Source organism: Zosterops lateralis (genome assembly GCF_965231275.1).
Source record: "Zosterops lateralis genome assembly, chromosome: 7".
In the NCBI taxonomy this organism is placed as follows: Eukaryota; Metazoa; Chordata; class Aves; order Passeriformes; family Zosteropidae; genus Zosterops; species Zosterops lateralis.
This window is the reverse complement of record NC_139767.1, coordinates 26,042,477-26,054,523: the sequence shown is the minus strand read 5'-3', so window position 1 is coordinate 26,054,523 and position 12,047 is coordinate 26,042,477.

Genomic DNA, 12,047 nt, shown 5'->3' with positions numbered 1-12,047 from the left:
CAGAACATGAAGAAATCAAATAACCTTCACAGCTCAATTGAGGCTGTGTCTGTAGTATTTGGCTTTTACCAAGTAGTGGAAATTAACAGTGCCAGAGTGTTTTCATACATAATTTCCTTCTCCCCTTTCTCCTCTGTGCAGATTGTCATTACAGGTAAATGAATTTCACTCAAGTGAGTATCACTACCAAGAGGAGATGGAAAGATCAAGGTGCTGTGTTAAACTGAAATTACCGGAGAGAACAAGGCAAAAGCCAAACATGAGTTTATTATTTGTAGATTAAAAAATCACTGAGACCTGAAAATGTCTGCATTTTGTTTGGATTGCTCTTGAGTCTATCATCTGTGACTAGCACAGGCTGAAGTCTGGGAGCAATCTTGGTTTTGGTGAGAAACTCCTGGTTCAGTGCACACCCTTGATCAGGTTTTCTTTTCACATGTGGCAGGGGTGATCTCATGTGTCTTTGCCTTATCTGAGATCATGGCAGTCTCCCTATATTCCTATTGTGTTGGCACATGGTTGAAGTGTGGTCCACAAAATGAGTGTTTTTTTATTTTTGAGTGCTTGGCTCAGCAGCAGTTGAATTTTTAATGGCTCTTCCTATATGAGATCAAAGTCTAAGAATAATCTGTAAAACCCCCTAAATAATCAGACATACTGTTTATAGGCCTGTTGTATTTTTATAACAGGAATGCCAAATCTACATGTCCTTTAAACTGGCTTGACGGGATTCATATTTACATCTGAATTAACTTTTTCTATATTGTGAGGTACCCTGAAGCTATTTTGACAGAAACCACCATGGCTGTACAACAATCATCACACATGGCTGGAAGGCAGGTCAAAGACCACATAGTTCCTTCTTCTCCCAATGTCAGGATGTATACTGATAGTATTCCTACCAGCTGCCTCTTACACCTTCAATAATGAACACTCCCTGCCCTATCCTGGGGAATCCACTCCAGGGCAGTGCACTCCCTACTTTTATAAACATTTCCTTAATATTTGAAATCCCACTGGAGACCCTGTGCCTAATGATTCCTCCTGGCTAGACACCATTGAAGACACAGGGATGTAGATGGAATTAGGCTGTCTGGAGATGTCTCTGTACAGTCAGAATTATCTTACAAAACAGCTGAAAAACTCAAATAGATCAATGGGCTTTTTAATGGTAATTTACATGCATAGAGACAGTGCTGTCTGGACACAGAGGACATAAGTCCACATTCAATATCTTGTTGTGAACTCTGGGAGCAGCTCAAATTGCATCTGATGTGACCACATAACAATATTTGGAGAATTCTATATGGAGGTTAATATATGAACAGCTCTGGCTCAACACATAATTAAAATAAAGTACATTTTAAAGTGATTATTTGCCCTACAATGAACATTTACTTCAGGCAGAGAAAAATGCCCTGAAATTCAGCCCTTCTCTGTGTAGATTCTCAGCACTTTCTATTGCCATTCCATAATTTTCTTTACTGGCTGTCAGTGCTTTAGATAAAATGGGTTCCAAAATGTGTGGGAAATGCTATAGCCACAGTTTCTTCTTGGTGTTTCAAGAAAGTCTGTTAGTACCACTGCCACTAATAGTGGAAAGTCAGATGCTGTCCCAAGGAGCATCTCAGAAGCTGAATTGGAGACGGAAGGCATCTCCTCCAACACGTGACCAGGTCTGATTACTAGAAGGGGAAATCCAGGGAGAAGCACATGGTTCACCTGTGTTCTCCGGGCTTCAGAAAAAAACTTTTTGACTATTCATTTCAGCCCATCTCCATTTCTTTTCTTCTAAGCTTGGACAGTTCACATGCGTTTGAGGGTCATGCCAGAAATTCGACTGGGGGAAGGTTTTCCAAGCCAAATAGCCATCACACTTCAAGAGTTTAAAGAACAATGTCAGAATATGTGACTCTTTCTAATCTAGGGTTTTCATGCTCTTTAAGCAGGGATACTCAAACATTCCATTAAATAAATGAAGATCCCATCACATCCCCTTCTGTACTTTAAGCCCTGAATCTAACTGCCCCATTTCTGAATCTGACTGTGAACCTTTCAAACACACCTACAGCAGTCACTGCATCATTTGTTGGCATTATTAAAAGAATCTTCTCAAAATAGAAAAGCAAGCAATGGGGCATCGTGTTTCATAGAGCTGATCTTTATCTCAGAGATTTTACAATCCAATTTTCTTCATGCATTCTCTGCTCCATTGGGGCCTTTTATGTGAGGCATTCACTAGAATAACAGTGCATTTCCATTTGTATCTCTTTTGTTGCACATAAAATCTCAATTAGTATTCCAATTCACCATCAGCCCTGTATCTATTTAATGAACTTTTATCCACTTCCATGTTCCTTAAGTTTAATTAACTAAAACAGAGCAAGTATCTTGGCATTATTAAATGCTTCTGGAACAAAAATATTCTTTCCTTGAAAGATTTTATCAAAAGTCAGAAGCTCTGAGTTTGGTTTGGATATTCTAGTAACTTTAACATTGCTTTGCAGTTTGGTGTGGGACTCAGCAAAATATTATACTGTAGCTTTAAGTTGTTCCTTGACTAGATTTTAATCCATGTAACATTTTCAACATTTGGCGCTGAATCCCAAAGGAAAATTCCATTCAAGCATCTCTCTTTAACAAGAATGATAACAGAAAAAATGATTCAGGCATATCAGTGGGGGATTTGTAGAAACCTCCTCCAAATGAAATTACTGAATCTTATGTCACTATTCTGCCTTTGAGCTCAAAAAATGAGATGAACATACAAAAACATTTTTCTCACTCAGCCTATGCACAACTTTATTTTCAGCAAAAGGGAAGTTTGTAATTTTTTGAAATCATCTTTTGAGTCAGGTTTTGGTGTGAAAATGCATTTTCTGAACATTTTTCCAAGGGTTCAGCATTTCGTGTGCTGGTTCAACCTACCATGGCCTTCTGCAAAGCTCCAGCTGGTATGCAGGGACCTCAGGTGAGACACAACTTCTCTGAAGGCTCATTTGTGCCTGCTACAGGGCAGCATTTTGACTGACACTGGTCCCTGCTTTTTAGATGAATGAACTTATCTACTTTCATCTTCCTTAAGATCAAAATCTTTGCCCACTGCTCTGCAGTCACAATATTTATGCTGAAGTGCCCCAGAAAATTTAAGTGCCTACTCCAAGAGGATAACTTCTATCAATTCCCTGTTACAATCACTCTATATGGAAAGACTCCTTCAGAGAGTTTTCCAGGGGAGTAACCTTACTTAAATACTGTGACTTTCCCCCTGGAGGAGGGAGCATCTCTCTCCACAGTTACTGCACAAGGTTTAGCCACCTCACTAAAAAGGTAGGATCCCTCTCTGGGCAGGTGGTTTGTAGAGCTGCGTAAGATGCATTGCAGCTCATACAGATCAGGATAGGAATAAAAGGGCAGCTATTGAAGCTTTCTTGGGAGGTGTTGTTAGAAGTGTCCAAGCAACAGCTAATGATGGGAGAGTGTCCCTGGCAGGAGTGCTAGGAAAACACAGCTGTTCTGTTGACTCCGTTATATGGCAATAACTTTCCATTTTGCATTTTATTTTTGCAACATGATCTGTCCCAGGGCTTTCTGTTCTCTCTGCTCTAAATCCATTTCTTATGGTATAAGGCCATAATTGAACATGAAATAGGCTTGAAGCCACATGGATAGAGACACTTTTTGAATACACCTCTGAAATTTTTTAGAATTTCTTTTCACTCACTTTATTTTCCCCCCTTTTACCCAAAAACCTAAACAAACAAACAAACAAGAAAAAATAATAAAAAATAAATTTAAAAATAGAAGGTAGTAATAAGAAATGCCCAACCATTACTTTCACAAAGTAAAAGGTGATATATCTGTTGGATTCACTGCCTGGAATCTTTGGGACATGCCCTGGAAAGACAATTTGCTGCTTGTTGTGTGTCAGGTTCCTGTCCCAGTGGTAGCTGCAGTTAATTGGCAGTACTCTTCTGTAGATGGGCTGACATTTTCAAAGCTGCTCAGTAGGAATTAGGTGCCTAAAACTTCCAGCAGTTTCCAGTTCTGTAAATAAACATACAAGTTGTTTTTAAATTTACTTGTTTTAGAAGTGCATGACACTGTGCTTGTGTTCTTTTCCCCTGAAGAACCTCTGCAGCCAGCATGCTACAGTTAAATCTGAGAAAAAAGGGAAGATATTTACACTTCTGGCAGTGAAAGAGAAGATGCTTTTTTGCTGTGATTTATAGAAACTGACATTAATCTCTATTGCTTTATACTATACTTGCAATAAACAGCTTTGGAGATTGATTAAAGACTTTGTCTGCAGCTTTCACTCAATTTCAACAGCTCTTCTTGCTCCATAAACTCAAAAGGAATAGAGATTATGCCTTAAACAAAGCCCATGATATCCATCTCTAGGAGCATTTACTATTTTCAGTGCTTTGAATTGAAAGTTATATATATGTATATGTGCATGTGTTAATTCCAAACTTTTCTTACAGAGTTTCTTCCACAAGAAAATTGGCTAAATACACAGTTCTGGATCTGTCTTATTTCTTCTTTCTCCCTATTCCTTTGCCCCAAGCTTGATTTTTGATAATGGACTTATTACCCATTCCATGTGTTTTAGGAAAACACATATGAAAGAAAAAGCATGAGAGAGAGGCAGAAAACCCTCGCTAGTCTCATCAACATTTTCTCCACTTCCAAATGCAGCAGCGAATAGCTTTATTACTTTGGTACTTATTATGCCAACATCACATTCTAATTATTAAAAGTTTTTAACTCCATATAGCCTTGTGTTCACTATTACTGACTCCATTCTCAGCATCCCTCTTCTTTGTATCTAGCCCCTTTTTAAAAGGCAATTCTCTGATCACTTTGAGAACTATTTCACCCCATGTTTCTGTTTTCTTCGGCCACACAACCTGCTCCTGACTCCTGCTATCCATTTAATCCCATGTCTGCTCTGTGTCTTGTCTCCTTTTCGCTAAATTCAATTTATTTTTGGATTTCAGCTCTCTTCTCTTTTTTGTTATCACAAACTCTATCTTCCAAGTTTCTTTGGCTCTACATGGCAATAGTTTTCAGCTTTGATTCTACCTTTTTAGCTCCTATCCACCCTTCCTAAAATCCCACTCTGCAGCTTTCCAGTGCATCTTGTCATATGCACCTGGATAACTTTAATCTTTTCTATTCTGGCCTTTTACCTGCAGCTCTTTGATCCGTTTAATGAATAGGTACAATGATGAATATGCAATTCTTGGTTGGGATGTTAATCTATTCACATCCTCCTCCGCCTTCCTGTCACACTTCTGACTCATCTCATCTCATTGATGGTCTCTGTCCCAGCACCACGAAGGTACTCAGTGACTCTGCACCACCGATTCACAGATTTGTGACTGTGTTGATCTGATGAGGTGCTCCCAACTCAACCACGACTGCCATGCCAGGCTTCCTTCAATCCCATACGGCTCTTTAAACACTCCTAGAGCCCCTGAGGGGAACATTCCCTTCCTGACCTGATATATGGCTATATCCATTTAATTTCTTCTCTTAAATCTGCTTCCATCTTTCAACAGAAATCAACCCAAAATTAGCCAAGCTAGCTAGAGAAATTCAAGCCTAGTTACATGAGTGCCCTCACTAAATTAACTGCCCCATTAAAATACTACCTTGTCACTGCTTTCATGGTACTGACTATCCTGCAAATGCTTGTGAGCTGGTTATTGCTACCTGGACTTGCCTGGAATAGATTTTATTGCTGATAAAAATAATTAAAAACCAGAACAAAACAAAATGAGTAAAATTCAAAGTTGAAGCAAAGGCAATCTAAAACTTTATATCCAACCAGCCATAACGTTTGAAGAAATACGAGTTTTCAATCCACACCTGGACTTTATTTCCATAAAATAATGAGGAAAAGCTTAATATTTGAATAACCTTGACTGTTGGAGAAGTTGTCAGCAAGCTGGCAAGTTTCAGGTTAGGATTTCTCTAGAGCAAATCACAAATTACAAAAGTAAACTAGAGTTTTATACCTTGAATGTTCTTCTAGGTTTTTGGAAATGGAAGTTGTTGGAGTTAGGAATTTGTGAGTCTATTGTAAGAAAGTTCGGTGTGATGATGTCTCTTGAGCAGGGGTAAATTGAAAACATCTGCAACTGTTTGAACTGACTTTTGTATAAAGTGTCTACTGCTGTTCTTCCTCACCTCCCTTCTTTCTGAAGAACAGTGTACAACAGAAAAATCTGTTCTGCTGACCAGCTTCCCTTTTACATAGATGGCACAGGTGGGCCAATGCAGCTCTGAGCAGCTGCACCAACTCCTTCAATGTGTAACAAACCCAGAAAAGAACATTTGTGTCACCACTATCGACTTCTGCTGCTGGATGAGTCCCTAGAGCGGGATGCAACAAAGATTATGATCATGCCTGTGAAGCTGCTGCATGACATAAAGGTAGTTAAGAACTAAGATGTTTCTATCTATTAAATATTAAAGCTCAGTTATCTTAGTAAGAAAGAACTCCAATTTTGATCGGGCAGCTGTGAGATACTGAGGATATACTGCAGTTAAAAGTAGCAGGAGGCAGCATTCCCAACATTAATTTGTGGGCACATTGGAACAAAGCCTTTTCCATTGGGCTTTTCAAAGCAATCTATTCTATTAGATGTGATCCATGTTCTTGATTTTGAGCAAAAATATAACATTGTTCAGAAAGAGAATATGTGAATAAAAATGGCAAGTAGGATCCACCTCCTCTCCAGAGCAAGCCCAGACAAAGGAAGCTGAAGGCAGTTTGCACATGAGCTTTCCAGGGACATGAGTGACAGCTTGCATGGGTGAGCACAGTGCCTGTGTCCTGCTCGCACCTGAAAAAGGACGTTTGTTAATTAAATAACTCCCCATTGGACACAGCTCTGTTTGATTATTATCAATGTGCTAATTTTGTCATTAGGAAAAATAAACAGCAGATCTCTGCCACCTGCCAGATTGTGCACATTCAGATTGGTCCTTTCTAGCTACACTGGCTGCCTGGCAGGTGGGCTCCCACTTGGCACTTCTCTCTCCAGCTTGCTCTGTTCCAAAACAGGAGCCAGGGTCATGCAACTGCAGCAAATTGGTTTACAGTTATCCAATAAAGCCCTAGTTAAAGGGTAACCATCTAGAAAGATGCTGGCAAGGTTGATGAGTTTGGATGAACTTGCATGTGTGGGGAAGAGCATGGAAGATGTCCAGGTTTTACAGTTTATTTACAACGAAAGTGTATGGACCAGATTCCTGAACTGGAATAAATCTGTTCTGCTTTGTTATTTCAGTGGTGTTCTATAAGAAACATCCCTTGGGGACTTGAGCCCTGCCACAAAATGAAGTGTAGCTGAGTAGATAAAGCTTGAGCTTAGATCTCCAGAGATCTGGGCTTTGTTTCTGACCTCTTGTGTGGTCCCAGCCTGAGCAGTGCTTGTTTGCTGGTTGTGCTGAGGCAGTGTGGCACCGAGGCTCATGGCCCTTTGGCTGGGCATCATGTAAGCATCTCATGAAAAGGGTCCTCTGCCCAAATGTGCAGAGGGAAAATGAACTTACAGTGATCTCTGTGCTGCTGTGTGTGCAAGCTCTGTGAGTCAGACTGTGTGGTGCAGGAAGCCTGGCTATGCTATTTGTGGTGCAGCACATCCTGTCCTACACTCAGTCTGGATTGTCCTCAGGCACCAGACACTTAGTTCTTGAGGCAGCTGCATCTTTCCATTTGAGTACATCACTTGGAGTCACATGAAGGGCTAAAGTAACAAATTCCAAGTAGGCACCTGATGTAATACGCTTCTCCCCTTGGTGAATGCAAATAATTAACATTAATTAGAGCTGTGCACATGCATTAAGAGCAGACTTCAGCACTCTGGGGAAATTTTATTTTCAATTAAGTGAAAAAAATACTTTAAAGTCTGATAGCTCTGAAAACAAAGGGAGCTTCTGTGCCAAGATACCTGACTTTCTTTTAACCAAGTCTGCTCAGAAATTAAAGACAAGGGCATCACATCTAGACGGTGTTTCCCACTGAGGGAGATCTTTCAGCAGCATTAATTAGTCTTGGTAGAACTTACAGTTAGGGATAAATGGCCAAGGACACCAATGGTTTCTGTGGCTGACAAAATTCTGGGAGATCAACTCTTCTAGATACCGAAACTAAATTGTGTTATGCCTGAGTTCCTAGAAGCTCTCCATAGTGGAGCAGTATTAATTTCATATATTATCTGCCACACCTCAAACTCACATTAATATTTTTTCACAACCAAGTCCTGCATCTGTAAACTAGGAAATACCTACAAACCAGGGCAGGTTTGTAGCCTGAACTCAGCTCCTAGAGCTTTTGCAATTTGATAGGCTCTTCTTGTCCACGGTCACATACTTTTATTCCTCTGAGCATCTGTCTGTTTGGCAAGCAGGATGGATGAGCCTCAGAGGACATTCAGCTGTTTGATGTTTCTTCTTAGCTTTGTCATTCAGCATGTGGCCCTATGCATTATTTACTATGTCTTCACTGCAGCTCTTTCTCTACCTTGTGGGCTCTTTCATAATGTTCATGCTGTACAAGCATCTTCCAGAGAGTCTGGTGTTCCCATGGCTGTGGGGAGGGACTTGGATTTCTTGTTTACATTGTATCCTGAGCATCATTTATCTTCCTCATAAAGAGCTGGGTAGTGTGATTTGGCTGTAGCCCATTTCAGCAGAGCCTGGGCCATCCCACATCCCGCTCCCAACACCAGGTTATATTGCTTGGAAGAGGGACAGAAGTAGTGGCCAGGCAAACTATCAAAAGTAAAACAAACCCTTTCCCAATAGACAGAAGGCTTCATTTTGGGAGTGGGATGAACTTGAAAACAAATTAAACAGAAATTGTAATCTGTCAACAGCATTGTTTTACATTAAGATAATGTTGGGAGAGAGGATTTCCAGATGCCTGGGTTAGTCTCTGCTTAAGATGATGCCCTTATTTCATCTGTCTTTGTCTTGCAGCAATTCATCTGCAGCACTCAATCAAGGCGAGACCTCACAGGAAAAGGCACTTGTTAGAGCCAGGATGTGCTGTGAGCGAGGCTGGCCAGCTCAGGAGGGGAGCACCTCGTACGGAACATCTTTGCACTGATGGAGGGAAGAATTGGGTATTTTCTGCTTTCATTTACTCCAAATGGGAAGGAGCGTGTGACTCCTGAGCATGGCTGTGTGGTGGTTCCAGAATGGTGGTGCCAGGGGGTGGCTGTCCTGCCTCCCTGGCTGGCAGGGGTTCCACAGCACCAGGGCTCCTGAAGCTGTTCCACCCAGGCATGCCACATCCCGCCGGAGCTGGCCACCCGCCTGGGCAGCGGGCAGCTGGCCACAGAACAGATGGGCAGGAGTGGTGGTGGCCAGGGCACGTCACATCACCCTCCCTCCAGCCGTGCTGCAAAACCTCACAAACAGCCTTGGCAGTAATGAGAGCTGTTGCTGCTGAAGACTTTTCTCTCATTATTTGTGGTTCATGGTGTTGGTAAGGTTATTTTCAAGCCAAGCGGTTTTTCAACAATGTATGTTTATGTAGATCTCATTTAAAACAGTAGCTTGTCACATGCTTTATATTCATGGAAACTTCAGAGAACAGTTTTTAAAGCCCATGCAATCTGGATTTAATTTGCATTTTAATTAATATTTCAAAATAATTCCTTGGCCTTGTTTATTTATTTATTTATTTGAGCCTTCAAGAGCAAAGGTTCTATCAAAGTCTTGAAATTAGAAGGACTGGTATTTCTTTGAGTGCAGCTTTTATTTGGTCATATGGTCCAAGACACCTCTGACTAATTATTAATATTAAGTGGAATTAGCTACTCTGTGGCTTAGACTCAGGCTTGTCAGTTGCTTTATGGCAGATGCTGCAGCAAACTCACTTTTCAAGAAAGGAAAAAGTATTCATATTATCTGTTAAGAGTGACCGAGTTTAAAATGAAGTTTTAGATACATGAAATTAAAAAAAAATCTCAGTCTTATAGAAAGAATGAATTTACACGTAGACTTAGAGGAAAAAATGAAGGCTGCATTTCAGGAAAACATTTAAAAACATGCTTAGCTTTTTGTAGCACAAAATGCTTAAACACATAATTCAGATTAGACACTGCTTATCTTTCAGAAGTAAAACAAAAAAACCTAAAAATGAAGTTAAATTCTACTCAAGCAATGAATGTTTCAATATGTTTGAAATGAATTGCAAGAAAGTGTAATTTTTCACCTAACCCAAATTTATTTGTTGGATATTAACAGCATCTAATAATACTCTGGGTCAATTCTGGGTTCTTTATAAAGGAAACATAAGTTATGTTGGTTGGCTCTATACCTGCTATAGATGGTGAAACTGGATAAGATGATGCATAGCATAGCTGCCCTCATGAATTCAGTGCAGAAATAATAGCACTGAACTCTAACAGTGCTTATTGCCTGAAAATTTCAAGGCAAATAAGCATGAAAATAACAATTAAGGAAATTAACCTTACTGCCTTCTTATCAGAGTCAAAGAAACTGAGGCAGGAGACAATGCATCAACAGTTTTAAAATCAGCAGCCATCTAGCAGTAAAGCTGGAAGGAAGTCATCCCTCAGTTCAGCACCAGTGAGCACATCCCTGGCAGAAAGTCAGTCCCCTTTCTTTGTCAGGAGAGCTGCAGGGCGACGAAGAAACAGCTGAGTCCTCACTGGTGTCAGGGTAGGAAGCTCTGAGATTACAAAAAACTGTCTTCTCATACAGATGGAGATTTCCAGAACTTATGGCTACTGCCAAATATGGCAGGTGCCATGAAACGTTTTTCTTGTGGTATTTGGCATTAGGATTTTGGTGAAGTCATTTTGCATTGTTTGGCTTTTCGATGCCTTTGGCTTTCCACACTTAAATCTATTTATGAAGAACATCAAACTTTCATCCATTTTCTGATTTTCAAAATGAGTTCATTACCCTCTGCTTCAGTCTCTAGGCTTCATACTTCTGAGAATGCCACAATGCAGTTGTGTAACTCTTAGAATAATCCACCATAAATTAGATGGTAGGAAATACATTTTATTTTTGCAAAGCTGATAAAACTCAACTCAGCTTCAAACTCTTTTCCTGACCAAAACAAACCAAAATTATTCTCCAGAAGATTTGTTTGTCTCTTTTTCATAGTCAAAGGATCAAACTTGCTGTTTCTCTTTCAGTATTCTCTGTTAAAATCTGCTGAGAACACTGGCAGGTAGCTGACTCTGCCAAGCACATCCCAACACCCTCAAAGTGTGAATACTTTCAGGGATGGTGATGAAGAACAGGACTCCAACTTATTTTTTAGAATCAATTTTACCAACAAAGCACAAAATTCAGACTTCTGTAGTTGGAAGAGATTCTGTATTATTAAGTGATTTAGCAAGAGATTATGGCAACAGGAGACTTTGCTCTGAAATCAATTAAATTGTGATGTGTTCATGCAAGGTTTCTTTCTTGCTTGCTTTCTTTTTCCTTCCTCCACCCTCCCTAGCCATCTCTATTACTAATTCCAGCTAATACCCACCAGAATCTTATAGAAATCTACCTAGAGGAAAAGCAGAATTAGTCAAAATGAGGAAACATGAACTGCTGCCTTGGAACAATAGGCAAAATGTTTCCAGTAGTTACCAGCAGTAAAACACTGGGCAGGGCAGAGTGAAGGTGGGAGCTGCTTCAGTTCCTGATGGTGCCTGGAGGCTTTTCCGTATGAAAACTCTTCTTTTCAACCTTGTACTAAATAACAAGGATTAGGAGGCAGTGGGTTGGGATTTAGAGAGTCTAGACATAGGAGAATTACATTTTCCACCAATTTCCCCTCTGATTTTGAAGCTTTCAGCCTCTTACCACTTTATAGTCAGTTCTTTGGCATGTTCCATGAAGTTAAAAACTCCCAACATCTTCACCTCCAACCACGTGGGGGTGGTGAAATTGAATCCAACCACAGTCATCGGAAAACACTTCCAAATTGGGACACTTTTAAACTTTGTGAAAATCACAAAGATGTTAAAGAACACATTCACATGCACAAA